Genomic DNA, 17,885 nt, shown 5'->3' with positions numbered 1-17,885 from the left:
TATCCTTCAGTTCTGCTCTGATCTTAGTTATTTCTCGCCTTCTGCTAGCTTTTGAATGTGTTTGCTCTTGCTTCTCTAGTTCTTTTAATTGTGATGTTAGGGTATCAATTTTAGATCTTTCCTGCTTTCTCTTGTGGGCATTTAGTGCTATAAATTTCCCTCTTCTCACAGTTTTGCACCTTGGCCCAGTGTATGGCTTGTGTAAAACACTCAATGATGAGCCAGGAGTGGTGGCTCACGCCTGTAATCCCAACACCTTGGGAGGCCAAGGTGGGCAGATCACCAGGTCAGGAGATTGAGACCATCCTGGCTAACATGATGAAACTCCATCTCTACTAAAAATACAAAAAATTAGCCGGGTGTGGTGGCGGGTGCCTGTAGTCCCAGCTGCTCGGGAGGCTGAGGCAGGAGAATGGTGTGCACCCGGGAGGCAGAACTTGCAGTGAGCCGAGATTGCACCACTGCACTCCAGCCTGGACAAGAGAGCAAGACTCCATCTCAAAACAACAACAACAACAAACACTCAATGATGTTATCCATCACTATTACCTGTGGATTTTGACTATCTGTCTGAATCTTCTTTCCGATCTAAGACAGCAGTTGTGTCCTGTATCATGTTAATTTCTCTCAGTCGCCTGTGCATCACTTACTTGCGACAGTCGTAGTATTCGACCCTTTATAAAAGTGAACCTTGGCATACTTTAAGGCAGTGGTCTCAACCCTGACTACACTTTAGAATCACCTGGGGAGCATTTGAAAACTACTGATGCCCGGGCCCTAACCCAGATTAATTAAATTAGAACTTCTGAGGGTAGGTCCCAGGCGTAGCTGGCCTTTTAAAGCTCCCCAGCGGATAGTAAGGTATGGCCAGAGTTATGAATCACTGGTCCAGAGATTCAGCTTGTCAGAATCACTTTGGATCCCAGTTCTGGTTTGTAGTGTTTTAGCAGTGTTATGTATAAATTTGATAACCATGCCTCCTGATTTCTTCTTTCTTGTCATGGGCAAGAAAATCTCTGTTAATTGTTCCTTTTTGTTTTTTGTTTACTTTATAATTCAACTATTTTTCTCTAAAATTAAATATTAGAAGTTCTAGTCAAATTGAAGGTTTTGGGGTTAATTTCATTCTGTACAACTGAGGCTTTATGTATTAAGAAAACAGCATGACTTCAGGTGATCAATGTACTTCTATGGCCATAGCATCAGTTTCATTTACAATGATTCCTCTTGGTCTCTCTTTCTCCTTCTCTTGATGGAAATTTGCAGGCTAGGTTTCCATCTTTTCACTGTTTTACTCTTTCAGACATATGCTTGCATAAACATTACCCAGCCATGATAACCAAATTAATGAAATCCTTACCAGGGCTTTGGATCATTGGTCATTTTTCTAGGACTAATAGATTTACTTGCAGTGTATATTGTCGTGTAATACCAGGAAGACTTTCCATGGGCAGCCGTTTAAAGTGAGTTAAGAATATTTAACATGACTTTTTTTTTTTTTTTTTTGAAAGAGAAAGTGTTTTGGCAAAGTTGTTCCTGGAGGAGTCACATAGACAGTATCGAGGCTTCATATCTCCTTTATCTATGGTCTCATGGGAAGTCTTGAAATTATAATAGAGCAAGTTCTGACTTTTACAACATGCTGTTTCTGAACATAGTCATTTTGGCAGCATATACATGAACGCTTTGCAGTGGTATTTCAAGTCAGATTGGTGAGTGGCTAAAGGTGAGTGACAAATTATCCCTAATTGCAGAGGAATTACTAAGGCACTGTTCATACAGTGCCATGTACTCTTTTGGACTGATTTGGAAGGGACAATGAAAAATGTGGCAGATGACAACTGAGGCCTGAAAATGGATGAAGGGGCTGGGTCTTATAAATTAGCATTAGACTGGATTTTTTTCCCTAGAAATACTAATTCACAGGATTCCCTTGGATATCAAGTTTTCTCTCATTTCTTTACCTCCAAATGATTTACAATCAAAGGAGAAGTTTTATTGGTTGCAGCAGAGATCTCAACTCTATCACATCAACATACCATTTTTTCTTTTACTTTTAAAATTGACATATAATGATTGTACATATTTATGGGTTACATAGCAATGTTTTGATATATACAATGTATAGTGATCAGATCAGGTAATTAACATATCCAGCATCTTGAACATGTATCATTTCTTTGTGTTGGGAATATTCAATATCATCCTTCTAGCTATTTGAAACTATATATTATTGTTAATTACAGTCATCCTACAGTAATATAAAACACTAGGATTTTTTCTCCTATATAGCTTTAATATAGCTTTAATTTTACATCCTTTCACAAATCATGCCATTTTTAATAAGAAATATTGTGTAAAGTCCTCTTTACTTTCCTGAAATGCATATATGTGTGTATATGTGTATAGGTATGTATAAATAACTACACCCTAATTAAAAGAATAATTATAATGTCTTAGATGTCCTAAAAAAAGAACAATAAAAGGAAAGTAATTTGGTGAACTTCTAGTGTCTTTCAATACATAAATCCTCAGGCAAACTCAGGAATAGATCTTAGCATACAAAATGAACAGTCATTCCTATAGTCATTTCTATCATGGAAATACTGTGAATGTGGCAAACGCAAACTGGTACAGGGATGTTGGTTTTGTTACAGACTCAAAGACCAAGAGTGTTGTTGCTATCTAAGTGAATAACTCTTGGCAGTTTAAAATGTAATAGAATCCAGTCTTCCCTTTATTTATGTAATGGTTGGATTCCAGGAAAAAACAATCAGTGAATATTGAACTTTTACAAACATACTACTGTTTATGAGCAAATGCTTAGAATTGAGTGTATCCACCCATAAGAATGGCTAGACAAAAACTCAAACCTAACAATACCAAGTGATAATATAGTACAATAGAATTCTCATACATTGCTGATGGGAGTAAAAATTGATGAAGCAAGGTTGACTAAAGCTGAATATTTGCCTACTCCATGATCTAACAGCCCTACTCCCAGCATGTACACTTAGCAGAAAGCAGCATACATGTTCACAGAAAATATGTGGAGAAATGTTCATAGCATTCCTAAATGAAGGCAAATCATTGTGTCTATCACTATTAGAATAACAATTTATGGTATATTTATGTAATATAGAATATGCTGTAACAATGAAAGTGAATCAACCATACCACTACATGCAATAACATGGGTGAATCTCACAGATAAAATGTTAAACAAAAAATAATCACAATAGAATACATAATGAATGATGCCATTTGAACAGTTTAAAAGAGAGAATCTAATCTGTTGTGAGAGAAATATGAATAGTGGTTAACTCTAGGGGGAAGAAAGAACTTGGAATCTTTCTAGAGTGTTGGTCACGCTCTATGTAGTGGTCTGGGCAGTGGTTACACAGGTGGTTCCATTTGTAAAAATGTATTTGGTTATGTAATTAAAATGTGTAAATTTTACTTTAAAAACATTTATATAAACAAAACAGAAGATTCATCTCTGTACATGTCTAGTGGGACATTCTTTTGAGGTAGAAATATTACTTCAATTGCAAGACTTCTGTCACCCTGATTTCTGCATACTAAACACCTGTATTATTACAACTAAAATGTTGGCACAAAATGTCCAGCTGTGTCCTAGGAAGCAAACTATCCCTGCTGAACACTAGGTTTGAGATGTAGTCTAAGGAAAGCTTCTCAAATTTATTATTTTCTCATCTTTAATATTTGATTTGTCTTTTAAATTTAAATAAATATATTTTTAAACAAGTGTTATATAATTGTATGCAAGTCAAAAAATCAGTCTTTTTTGGCACAAATAGATAAAAATTTTAAAAACAAATGAAATGACACAATGATAAGCCAGTACTGTCACCCACAGAGCCTCCTAGTTAGCTTTTTTTTTTTTTTCTGGAATAGTGTTAACCAGTATTAGGATATTAATGGCAGAAAGACTCATCAAGCTGAGACTTTCTAATTGACATAACCAAAAGGTTTGAAAAATAATTGCAATAATTCCCACTACAGGACTTTTTAATATATTACAATTTGTTATGTGGATGGTGAGCTGCTATACTTGTATGTATCCTCAGCCATCCTGCCCTTTCTGGGATCTCTCATGACTATTAAACCATTAGCCTTGGTGTCTCTCCCTAGGTAGATAGATTTATAATCCCCCACCCCAGCTTTGCAGAAAATGGTTTGATTATTTTCTAAAGAGTGCACCAACACACTCTTTTTTTTCTTTTTATTATTATTATTATTATTATTATACTTTAGGTTTTATGGTACATGTGTGCAATGTGCAGGTAAGTTACATATGTATACATGTGCCATGCTGGTGCGCTGCACCCACTAACTTGTCATCTAGCATTAGGTATATCTCCCAATGCTATCCCTCCCCCCTCCCCCCACCCCACAACAGTCCCCGAAGTGTGATGTTCCCCTTCCTGTGTCCACGTGTTCTCATTGTTCAATTCCCACCTATGAGTGAGAATATGAGGTGTTTGGTTTTTTGTTCTTGAGATAGTTTACTGAGAATGATGATTTCCAATTTCATCCATGTCCCTACAAAGGACATGAACTCATCATTTTTTATGGCTGCATAGTATTCCATGGTGTATATGTGCCACATTTTCTTAATCCAGTCTATCATTGTTGGACATTTGGCTTGGTTCCAAGTCTTTGCTATTGTGAATAATGCCGCAATAAACATGCGTGTGCATGTGTCTTTATAGCAGCATGATTTATAGTCCTTTGGGTATATACCCAGTAATGGGATGGCTGGGTCGAATGGAATTTCTAGTTCTAGATCCCTGAGGAATCGCCACACTGACTTCCACAAGGGTTGAACTAGTTTACAGTCCCACCAACAGTGTAAAAGTGTTCCTATTTCTCCACATCCTCTCCAGCATCTGTTGTTTCCTGACTTTTTAATGATCGCCGTTCTAACTGGTGTGAGATGGTATCTCATTGTGGTTTTGATTTGCATTTCTCTGATGGCCAGTGATGGTGAGCATTTTTTCATGTAATTTAGTAGTTATACCTGGTTGGCATGAGTGAGTATATGCTGGGGGATGAGTGCTGTAGACCCAAGTCTGCCTACTAACATGGCCACTGCAAAGAATGCTAGGAGAACTAATACAAAGAAATAAACAAGACATCTCTAATTCTGTGTTGATTTCAGGTAAGAAATCACAATCAAGAACCTCCTCCATAGAGACAAAGGTTATAAATGACCATATAGAACACCGATTCACCTGCTCTCATTTTTTTTTGGTGCTCCTAATTTCAGAGATATATCTCAACATAGTGACATGATTCAATATAATTTAATCCTGTATATGGATTCCATAAAAATAATCACATGAATTATCAGAATCAGGTGTAATACTTCTATAGCATGTTGGAAAGTATGACTCTAGAAAAAATGGTCTAAGTTCCTGTTATGGTTTCGATCTGTGTGCCCATCCAAATCACAGGTCAAATTGTATTCCCCAGTGTTGGAGGTGGGTCCTGATGGGAGATGATTGGATCATGGGGGTGAATTTCCCCCTTGGTGCTGCTATATTGATAGTGAGAGAGTTCTTGTGAGATGTGTCTGTTTAAAAAAGTGTAGCATCTCCCCTTCTCTCTCCTGCTCCTGCTTTGGCTATGTAAGATATACTGGCTTTTCTTTCACCTTCTGCCATGATTTTAAGTTTCCTGAGGCCTCCCGGGGAGATGAGCAGAAGCTGTTATGTTTCCACTTCCTGTGCAGCCTGCAGAACCATGAGCCAATTGAACTTCTTTACTTTATAAATTACCGAATCTCAGATATTTCTTTGTAGCAGTGTGAGAACAGACTAATTCAGCTCCAAAACATATGGGAGAAATTACTTCAGTATTAGGTTAAACTACATACAGTTGGAGTTTCTGGAGATCAAAAATAGTCAACTGTTGGCAATTTCATATTTTTCAAAATAATAGCAGCAATGGTCACGAATTTCTTTATATACAACCATAATGCAGTGTGGTCCTGCTGATGGAAGGAAAATCAGGCTATGTGTCATGATCCAGGAACAAGCTCTACCATTAAAACAGTGTAATATTGGGAAAATTAGTTCTCCTTGGGTACAGTTTACTCTTGCATGTGGAGAAAACGTTAACTCGATTTATGTTTCCCAAATGTGCACTATCAGCCCCTGTGAGGCTGTGGCATTAATTAAATAGATTATTGAATTTGTGTGTTCATCAAGTATTTTCTGTAGATATAAATTATATCTTGCACATGTATATTTGATTCCATGATGATAAATGAGTATAAATTAATGCATTCAATTTATAGTAGAATTTCATAATATCAGTATCTCTTTTATAAGTTATGAGTTTTAAAAGTACAACTATGACATTTAAAGAATAGTCTTACTTTGTTGGGGGTCTGTTTTCAGTGCTAAAAGATGTTTAACACTGAAAACAGACCAAATGCATACAGGGCTTAAAAACACGAAAACATTAAAAACTTAAAATCATGAAAAACATGAAGATGTTTTTCCCATCTTCATCTAATAAAAGGTAATATTAAAAAATACTTTGAGCAACAAGGGCCAATTACAACTCAGAAGAGAGAAAGAACAAATCAAGGTTGAAGACACAAGTCTCTCTGTTTATTGATATGATGCCAGGTAAATACTTTCATTTGGACAAAATGGATCATGGAAAATAGAGTAGGGTTATACTCTCATAGAAGTTGGATAAGCTCAAGGTGTCTGAGATTAAGTCTAGAGAGACAGAACAAGGCCAAGCTGGAAAATAAACATAGGTGTGGCTTTTTGAATTTAGGATTGAATAGAGTCAAATGAAAAAGAAGTCAGTTCATGCTTTGAGAATGTTATATGGCCAAAAGAATCCCCAGTTTTGATTCAATACGTTTGTGAATGTTTAAAACTTAATATGATCTTTGGAGCTTCAGTATTCTACGAAGTACATAGCAGACTGAGAAGGTTTTTCAGCCTTTTATTAAGACTCTAGTGTTGTCTTCATTTGGAATCAAGGATAATAAAAAATTAAGGGATTACCAGAGAGAAGAGCCAAGAATTCCCACTGGGGCCTCATAATTCCCCAACCCTAGAATAGTGGGTGTTTGCAACATGATTTCAGAATTGTTTTAGACAATTGTCCAGCATGATTTCAGAATTGTTTTAGACAAGTGACTGTGGGTGCCTCCAATTCTTTCTGTATATGGTTGTTTATTGCAATTATTCTATCCCTCTTCTACCTTGTCTGTTGGATGTATGAGGAGCATACAACTTGTCTCTTTAGTTCAGAGATTTCCAAGAGAAGAGAAACCACATCTTCAGTCCAGATAGGACTGAAGGTACAGGAAGTCACAGGATTTGAGTCTTATACTGCAATTATATGAGACTTTATGTCTTTTTTTTCAGGGGAGAATGAATGAATATATTTTAGGGACGTAAGGGAAGAAAATGCGTATTTATGATGCAGAAAATGATCTGTGGCAGATTGTATATTTCTTTCAATTATCTGCTACTCTCCTGCGAGATTATTATCTTTTCTTCTCCTTTAGAGTCAGGCTTAGTCATGTGACTTGCTGTAAGAGCTGTCATGTGAGTGTGCCATTGGTTTTATTCTTTTTCTCTGCTACCACAAGAATAGCATAGGTCAGATAGAAGCTGTTGCTTAAGCCTGTCTATCATTTATCTGGCCTATCATTGATGGGCATTTGGGTTGGTTCCAAGTCTTTGCTATCATAAACAGTGCTGCAATAAACATAGGGAACATCACACACTGGGGCCTTTTGTGGGGTGGAGGGCAAAGAGAGGGAGAGCATTAGAACAAATACCTAATGCATGCAGGGCTTAAAACATAGATGATGGGTTGATAGGTGCAGCAAACCACCATGGCACATGTATACCTCTGTAACAAACCTGCATGTTCTGCACATGTATCCCAGAACTTAAAGTAAAAGAAAAAAGAAAAACAAACTCATTGGCAGGACACACATTAATATTATAATATTAAGATATTTGCATAGTCCATCAAACTATACTTAGGACTCATCTACATAACCAAGTCAAATAGAAAATTGAAGCAATTGCCTAACTAACTTCTGATATCCCTTGCTTTAGTTATCTAGATATTTAAAGGGAAAAAAATTCTTAAATTATTCATTTTTACTCTCTTGGATTTCAAGCTTACTTAGGTATGGACTTAATCTCAAAGTTTCCTAATTTCCACTAAAGAGAGTTTGAAGTAAGATAACTCTTGGAGTGGAACATCATATAAAAATGGCCTCTTTCTTTTCTCACCTGAGAACAGTATTCCAACGAAATCCTGACTAACTAGAAATCCTTGCACAGTGTTCAAAGCCACAAATACATCATTTCATGAAATAGTCTTGAGTTATCACACATCACTGCCAACTTCTAAAATAATACAGCAGGACCATGTTTTAGTGTCCGACTTGGAGATATCATTTAATCACTTTTATCTCACATATGAATTGTCTTGTTTGGTGGAACTACCATAACCACTCTTTTCTCTATGAGTTAATGAGCCTGATGTACCAGGTTTTTTTGTTTGGAGGTAACAGTAATTTGAGCATACCCAACCTCAACTGTCCTTTATTAAGGCAGAAGGTCTCTGCTCCACAGCTGAATCTGAAAGCTGTTTGGGATGAGATTCTGTCCTTATAATAAATTCTGATATACAGAAATTGCCACTTGGCCCTTAAAATGTTTATTGGAGGAAAAATGTAGACACACATATCAGTTTTTTTCCCATCATTCCTATTTGATTCTTTTAACTTAAATGTCCCCACCCCCCAAAAGGTAATTTTCCTTCTGTTTGCTTCTTCATGTTTTAAAAAAAGTTGTAGCAAAATATGTTCAAGAGTCCCTGGCTGTCTAGAGAACAAAATTTTTATGACTTATTTTCTGAATGAGAATTTTTTTTATTATAGTTGTGATCCAAATGGTGATGGTGAAAATGGGATCACTGAGCTTCAAGAAAGCCAAGTTCTTCTTTGAGTTTCTCAACTAGCTAAGGGCATGACCTGGGGCAAATCTTTTCATCTTTTAATTTCTTTATGTACAGATTAAAACCTCTAGACCAGTATTGGTTATCCCTGTTTTTAGGTGCAGCATTAGTTATCTCTGTTTTATGTTTCAGGTCACCTAGGTTTCAAATGAAATCACTTCAGGAAGAGGTATCATTCAGTGTAAACAAGGGGCTTATCCAGTGTTTGTACCAAGAGACAGACTGTCTTCATGAGTATCAGAGGTGTTGCTGTCAAAACTGCCAAAAATTTTAGAATATAAAGAAAATCTAACTATTTTCTAAGTATAAGGCAGTGTTGAATGTTCCAAATGCTGCTGGGAGTACATTGTTACTTTTATTTTTTTTTTTAAGAGCTCAGCAACCCTTGTTGGAAACCTCTTAAATAACCTTTCCCTGGCTCCATTTTAATTTTGTTTTTCTCAGCCCTAGAATTGTCAGCCACCCAGCATGAAATGTAAGGGTTCTTTTTTTGTAAAAAGTTTTAAAGGAAATGTACCCATTCTGAACATTTCTGGAGAAAATGACCTCTTACCTACAGAATTACCAAGGCATTTGTAGTAAAGATGTGTTCTTTTCTCTTGGAGGCAATTTGGTATGTTTTGATTTATGCCCTTGACATGTTTTAAAGGTTAGGAAAATGTTCAATGTATTTCTGCTTCTAAAGTTAAAGGAGTCACTTCCTCAGATATGGCTACTTAAAGTTCAGTCCTCTTAAAAAATAATTTGAAGGCTGGTATTGGTGAAGGAACAAGTTCAGTTTTTGCATTAAGTGTATTATGCAGAGCTGCTGCTGACACAAATAAAATATTGTTTGGGGAAGCTGAGGCAGCTTTAGGGAAAGAAGTAAGGCAAGGGTGGGAAGTGCTTGAAAAGCCAAGTCCTTTCTCTTTTGCCCTTCTCCCTGTTGGACTGAGGATCTTGTTTGACATTCAGAAGACGGGTAAAATAATGATGCACTCTGTAAGCCACAGCTTTATCAGGAATTTTCATTATTCACTTGTGCAAATCAGGAAGAACCAAGCAGGAAGAACCAAGGAGCCTAAGTGAGAGCTGTGCTCTTGGATTTTTAACTTCCTTACATTATGAAAATCAATGATGAGTTTAATTGAACTAACATCCAAACTGTACCTTGAGTTTGGCTGGCATTGAGTCCAGTTATGAAGATATGGTGACATAGAAGAGAAGAGCACTAGACCGTGCTCTGTCCCTTTGGGCTAATCCACACTAGGCAAGCTAAGCCACTTTTGTTTTTTCTCTCTCTCTCGCTCTCATTTTCCCACTCTGAAAATGAAGGTTTTGGACTAGTTGTATTTTAGGGTGCATTTTGTGCCACTTCTCAGTTTGTTTTTGTTTCTTTACTCAGCATATTCTTCTCATTTTCTTGACCTCTAGAAATTTCCTGACATCCTGCCCTCTTATGTTGGAAGAACCATCTAGTGAATGGTTACTTATGCTACTTTCTCAAGGTACATATTTTTTGTCATTGTTGTGTATTCTATTTTTAATTTCACTTTTAAAACCATAAAATTTTGTAATTATCAATTTATGTCAACATTAAGCTAGATTTACCTATATTTTTTTTCATGACTTTGCTCTTTATTTCTTCTTAAATTTCAAGCTGTCCATCTGTAATTATTTTTCTTCTGCCTCACATCTATGCCTGTAAACAATTTTCTTTAGCTAGGCTCTGCTCCAAGTTTTAGCTTGCTTAAATATGTTTCTAGTTAGTCTCACTTTTGAAAAACATTTTTGGATATAATAATCTTGATTAGTAGTTTTCTTTTAGGACACTTGAAGAGATTCCACTTCCACTGTCTTCCGTTGTTGTTCTTAATGTGTCATCTGTCACTTACAAATGCCGCTTCTTTGAAGTAATACCACTTCTCTCTAGCTGCTTTCTCTTTGTCTCTCTCCCTCCCCTTCTCTCCTTCTTAATCTACATTTTCATGACAATGTGTTCAGATGTGGGTTTCTTTTTATTTATTTATACTTGTCAGGTTTCACCAGATTTGTTACATTTGTGGATAGCTATTTTTCATCAGTCATAAACTATCTGAGCTCTCAGCTCTTCAATCATTTTTTCTGCTCTAGTTTCACCTCTTTACTTCTATAAATATGATTATTTGTCTGGTAGCAACTTTTCATTCAATTCTTCATGCCTCTTAATCTCTTTTATCATATTTTCCATCTCATTGTCTCTCTGTGCTCCATTCTGGGTAATTAATCCTGATGTGCATTTCAGTTGTTCAGTTAACTTCATAATTGGGTTAAACTACCATGACTTAATTAATGTGAACTGTGCTATAAATATTTATGCATTGGTTTATGGTTACATCTTTTAGGATTTTATTTTTTATTTAGGTCTGTTCAGTGCTGTCTCTCCTGAAGGGGAACAAATGGTTGAGGAGAATTTACTTTTGCATCAGACTTTTGTGGAACACTTCGGAATTCCAGCTTTACGGGTGTTGAAATTGTTCTACTAGGCATAATTGCTTTAGCAGAGCTAGGGCTTTGTTCCTCATGACAAAAACTAAGTTTCATATTTACCATGTTGGACAAAATCCCACAGGGCAAAGCAGTTTTGTGTTTCCATTTACCTTTCTTTCTTCTTGCTTTTCTTAAATTTTAGTCACTTTTTAGATATTGTCTGGTCTCAACACGTTAAAGGATATGTGTGTGTGTGTGTGTGTGTGTGTGTGTACATCTTTATAATACTAGCTTATGGTTTTATATTGTATCTTTCACTTCTAGTTGTTTTTGGTAGAGGATGAAAAAAGATATCTAGCCCACCATATTTCTTTCCAAAGTAATTTTTCTCTCATTTGTTGTTTGTGACTGCTCTCTACTAAAAGTCCTCCTGCCTCACTAGCCTGGCTTTCTTCATTTCCACTTCAGGCTCTACTTTCTATTTCTGGCTACAAGGCTCAGTCCTCACCCCACCTTTTCATCTGCCTCTGCTTCCGAGGGAATTGTATCTAATCCCAAGGTCTTACATATCATTCATATGCTAATAAATTCCAATTTTATATTTACAGTCTAGACTCTCGCTGATTCTCAATTATATTTTTAATCATTTATTAAACAGTTTCATTTGGGCATTTATTTGTTTTCTCAAATTCAGAATGTTTAAAATGGAACTCTGTTTTATTCATTGTAATTTTATTTTTTCATCTTAATTCCCCATTTCTGAAAATGCTGCCACCATTTTCTAGAGTTGCTTAGCCCTAAGACCTATAAGTCAGCCTTGATTTTTCCTCTTATTGATAACACATCTAGATCCATCTGGAAATTCTCTTGTTCCACTTCTCAGATATACAGATGCTCCTCAACATATAAGGGATTATGTCCTGATAAAACCACTGTAAGTTGAACACATCAATGTCAAAACACATATACTACCTCAATAAAACCATATTATAGTTGAAAAATTATAAGTCAAACCATTGTAAATTCAGATGCTCAACTTATTATGATGCTACTTCCTGATAAACCCATTGTAAAATAAAAAAATTGTAAGTCAAACCATCATGAGTCAGGGATCCTCTGTATCTGTAATCTGATCATTTTTTACCATACCCACTCCTAACATCTTGATCCAAATCGTTGTGATTTCCAGTGTGATCCAGTGTGAATTCTGCAATGGTCTCCCACCTCTGTCTTTGTTATCTCACTTCCTTACCCACCAATATAAATAAATAATATAATCAGATATAATATACTAATATATTATAAATGATATAAATCAGATTATTTCTCTCCCCCATTTATAACCTCAGATGGCTTACCATGGCACTAAAATATATATATATTTATATATATATATATATTTTTTTTTTACCTGCAAGAGTATGCCAATTCAACCACTTAATAGCTTTCAAAACTCTGACCAATTATATAATTTCTATGCTCTTAGCTTTTTTTCTTTGTAAAATTGTGGTAATGATAGCATCTATCTCGGGTGATATGGGGGGAGTTGCATGGTGAAATTAACTTATACATTTAACACAATTAGAAAAGTCACTGGAACATGGTAAGTGCCATATTAATATGTCATTGTTATTACATGAAAATATTGAATTTGTTTACTTATTTGTTTAATTTCTGTATACTTCCCTAAAATATAGGTCAGGAACTCAAATTATCATATTCCTCATTGTCCTCTATTGTCATATCTACTGCATAGCAAATTAGAGGTGCTCATTTAAGACTTAATGCCTGAATAAATTTGGTCTTCCACTCATTCTTTTATTACACACATGTTGAGTAAGTGTCCACTGTGGGCAAGACATTCTGCTAGCTTTTGGAACTACAAAGATAAATAAGTCTCCGTCTTTGAACTAGTGGGGCGAAGTCTGTCTTGAAAAGACAACTAAGCAAAGATCTCATTGAGGTGCAATGTGGTAAGTGCTCTATTAGGAGAAATCTCTGATAATTCCTGAAGTCTGGTGATATGGAACACCATTTGGAGAAATACTTGTGCTTTCTTTTAGATAACACTTTACATTATAAGATCGACTCAACATTTTGGCTTCTGGAAGTTATCATGGATAGGTTAGAAAGAGATGTAGAATCTTGGTTATCTAGCTCTCCTGGATCTTGTCAACTTTCTGCAATGAATGGAAGGTGAATTTGTGAATCCACAGGCATAAGACTATTCCAGTGAAATTAATGAATTGGAAACAATAGCCTGAAACAAAAGGAACTGCTGTTTTGAGAGTGGCTGCATTGTCCTCCACAGCATAATAATCATGGATGGTCATTACTTCAGGTTATAATTAAGGTACTTTTAGTTAAGCAGAAACAGAGCAATATCCTTGAGGGAGTTTTTCTTTAAAGATGAAACACCTTACTGAACTTCCATTGGAGGGACCTTGAAACATATTTTAAGTAAGAGGAAGAGGACAGCAATCATGGTGTGAAGAAACAAGCCAGAATTTTGAAAAAAAAAAAAAAGTATTGACTTCTAGCTGCTTGTTATATCAGGATTCTCCAGAGAGACAGAACTGATAAGATGATAGATAGAAAGATAGATAGATAGATAGATAGATAGATAGATAGATAGATAGATTGATTGATAGATAGAGGGGTGCTATAACAGGAAAATTTCCTCATGTGATTACGGAGGCTGAGAAGTCTCACCACAGGCCATCTGCAAGCTGGAGACCCTAGGATGCCAGTTGTGTGGCTCATCCAAGTCTAGAAGCCTCAGAACCAGGGAAGCTGATGGTGTAATTATTGGTCTGATACTGAAAGCCCAAGAACCTGGAGAACCAAAGGGACTTATGGTGTTAAGTCTTGCAATCAAAAGGCCAGAAAACCTGAAGTTCTGATATCCAAGGACAGGAGAATAAGAATCCCCTGATTTCAAGAGAGAGAGAGAGTGGAAAAAAGAAAAATCACATTTTCCCTGCTTTCTTGTTCCATTTGGGCCCACAGTGGATGGGATGGTGACTGCTGACACTGAGGGCAGATCTTCCCCACTCAGTCCACTGACTAACATGCCAATTTCCTCTAGGGACACCTTTATAGACACACCCAGAAATATTGCTTTACCAAGTCTCTAAGTATTACTTAATTCAGTCAAGTTAACACCTAAAGTTAATTAGAACAATTCCAACCCCTATCAAATTGGTACCCATATTCATTCCTTAGACCATACTTAATCTCCAAGTAAAGACAATAGTAAGGTAAATAGTTTCACCTAACATGATAGGAACACCATGTGAGCAGCCCAAAATGCACTAATCCCTTCTCAAGAAGAGGAGGTAAAGAAAGACCTTGGGTAATGTTTACTCTTCTCCTGAGATCCTATAACTTACATACTATGATATAAGGTTAATAATAATATACCTTATGTTAGATATTGAAGGAATAAGGGAGAAAGAAAAACAAAGATACATGCTACACACATACACACACACACACACACACACACACTCTTAGTGTATTCTTAACAAAATAGGAAAGAAATGCTCATGACAATTGCAGTCCTTGTTTCCATAACTGGTACACCTGGTTGTAATGTAAGGTATTTATAATTACCTTCTTCCACTATTTATTCTGTATTCCCTGTGTCTTCAGCAAGCACCTTAATTAGTTGTGATTATTTACCTAGTGGGGTGACCAAAACCTTTGTTTCTGAAGGGTCTGGGTCATTTGTAGTCCTTCCTGGATTGGGTTGTTACAGTTTCCCATTGACCTTAATCACAGAGTATGGTAAAACAAAAATGCAACCTAAGGAATCTCCTGTATTGCAGACATACTCTTCCTTACCTCCACCGCGGAGTAGTAGTTCAATTTCTTCTTGGTAGTCTGGAACAATCACCCTAGCCAACACTGTTACTTCTTTCTTAACTTTTTGACTCAAAGGCACGAGGAGCTCAAAGTGGCTGGGTGGCAGTCTTAACTTCCAGTTCTGTAAAATTATTGTTATGTCTTCTGGTAGCAGCATTTCTGTCTCTGGAAGTAAGACATCTAATCTATAAAGTCATGTAAAGTTGCAGGAGTAGGATACAGAAACTTTGTTAGTGGGTCACTAGGGAAAATGGTGAGTTGTGTCATTCCCATGTCTCCCTTTGATTCCTGGACCATAAATCTTGACTATGCCATACATTTGACGCTGATTCAGAGCATATGCAGCCTTTTGGAGAACCTTGCCCCAACTCTGCAAAGTATTATCGTTTGGCTGGTGCTGTAACTGCAACTTTAATAGGCGCTTCCACTGTTCTATCAAGCCCACTGCTTCAGAGTGATGAGGGACATGGTAAGACCAGTGGATCTCAAGATAAGCATGGGTCCATTGCTGCAAGTGTTTGGCTGTGAAGAGATTTCTTTGGTCATGGCAACACTGTGTGGAATACCATAATGGTAGATAAGGTATGCTGTAAGTTGATGAATGGTAGTTTTGGCAGAAGAATTTTGTTCAGGGAAGGCAAATCCATATCCAGAGTGTCTTTTATCCAGTAAGGACAAAACACTACCCCATCCATGATGGGAAGTGGTCCAGTGTGATTAATCTGCTACCAGGTAGCTGCTAATCACCCCAGGGAATAATACCATATGAGGGGCTCAGTGTTGGTCTCGGCTGCTGGCAGATTGGACACTCAGCAGTGCCTATAGCCAGGATGGCCTTGGTGAGTGAAAGTCCATGTTGCTGAGCCCATGCATAACCTCCATTCCTACCACTATGGCTACTTTGTTCATGAGCCCACTGGGCAATAACAGGGGTGGTTGGGGAAAGAGGCTAACTGGTATTCACAAAACCACTTCCATTTGATGATGGAATGCTGCTGTGCGTTCCCAACTTTATAGCTTGGTGGGTAAGATAACACCAAGTTTATGATAGGCAGCTCAGGTTACATGATAAGTTGGTGGCCCATGGTCAAGCATTCAGTTTCTACTGAGGCCGAGGAGCAGGCCATGAGCTGTCCCTCAAAGGGAGAGTAATTATCTGTAGATAATGGCAGGGCCTTGCTCCAAAGTTCTAAGGGCCTCACTTGAGATCACCTATGGGGGCCTGCCAAAGCCTCCAAACAGCATCCCTATCTGCTACTGACACCTCAGTTACTATTGTATCTGCTGGATCATATAACCCAAGTGACAGAGCAGCTTGGGCCTGTTGTACATCCTTCTCTTGTTCTGGGCCTCACTCAAAACCAGCAACTTTCTAAGTCACTTGGTATGAGCCAAAGTAACACACCCACCTAAGTAATGTATTGTCTCCAAAATCCAAGTAGGCCTACCAGGCATTATGCCTCTTTCTTGGCTTTAGGAGTGGCCAGATGCAGCAATTTATCCTTCACCTTAGACGGACATGTCCCATACCACTGGATCCCTAGAAACATCACTGAAGTAGAAGGCCCTTGAATTTTTGATTTATTTCCCACCCTCTGCCATGCAAATGTCTTATCAATAAGCCCAAAGTAATTGCTACTTCATGCTCACTAGGTCCATTCAGCCTAATATCATCAGTGTAATGGACCAGTGTGATATTTCATGAAAGGAAAAGATGATCAAGATCCCTGTGAATTAAATTATGGCATAGGGCTGGAGAGTTGACATACCCGTTAAGAAGGACACTGAGGGTGTATAGCTGCCCTTGACAGCTGAAAGCAAACTGCTTTTGGTGGACCTTAGAGACAGGGATGGAGAAAAAGCTATTGGCCAGATCAACAGCTGCATACCAGGTACCAGAGAATGTGTTAATTTGCTCAAGCAACAGAACCGCATCTGGTAAAACAGGTGCATTTAGAGTCAGCACTTGGTTAAGCTTGTGATAAGCCATTGTCATTCTCTAAGACCTATCTGTCTTTTGCACAGACCAAATAAGAGACTTTATTTGGAATGTAGTGTGAATTACTACTCCCGAGTCTTTCAGTTTCTAACAGTGGCACTAAATCTATGTAATCCCTCCAGAGATGCAGTATTGTTTTTGGTTTACTATTTTTCTAGGTAGAGAAAGCTGTAATGGCTTCTGTTTGACTTTTCTCACCACTCCATAGGTTAGGGAACTAATGTGAGGATTCCACTAACTGCTCGATGTGTCCACTCCAATTATTCATTTTAGAATTGGGGAAATGACCACAGGATGGTTTCAGGGAACCACTGGACCCACTTGGAGTTGGGCCCAAGCTGAAACTCCATTGATCACCTGATCTCCATAAGCCCCTAATTTACCTGGAGGACCACAGTGATATTTCTGATATCTTAAAATCAATGTCAGTTCAGAACAGTGTCCAGTAGTTTCCTAAAGTTCTGAATATTTCCTTTGTCTCAATGCACAATTATTCTAGTAAAAGGCCATAGGTCCCTTCAGAGAAGGATGGGAG

At 37.2% G+C, this 17,885-nt stretch overlaps 1 pseudogene; it reads right to left on the bottom strand.

Annotated features, from left to right (window-relative positions):
* LOC129031537 (selenide, water dikinase 1-like) overlaps positions 1–17,341 on the bottom strand; it is a 122,326-nt pseudogene extending 104,985 nt beyond the window's left edge.
* Between the last annotated feature and the right edge of the window lie 544 nt (positions 17,342–17,885).

This window comes from Pongo pygmaeus, chromosome 11 (genome assembly GCF_028885625.2).
Source record: "Pongo pygmaeus isolate AG05252 chromosome 11, NHGRI_mPonPyg2-v2.0_pri, whole genome shotgun sequence".
Classification (NCBI taxonomy): Eukaryota; Metazoa; Chordata; class Mammalia; order Primates; family Hominidae; genus Pongo; species Pongo pygmaeus.
The sequence above is the reverse complement of the archived record's forward strand: the minus strand, read 5'-3'. Positions and strand labels throughout refer to the sequence as shown.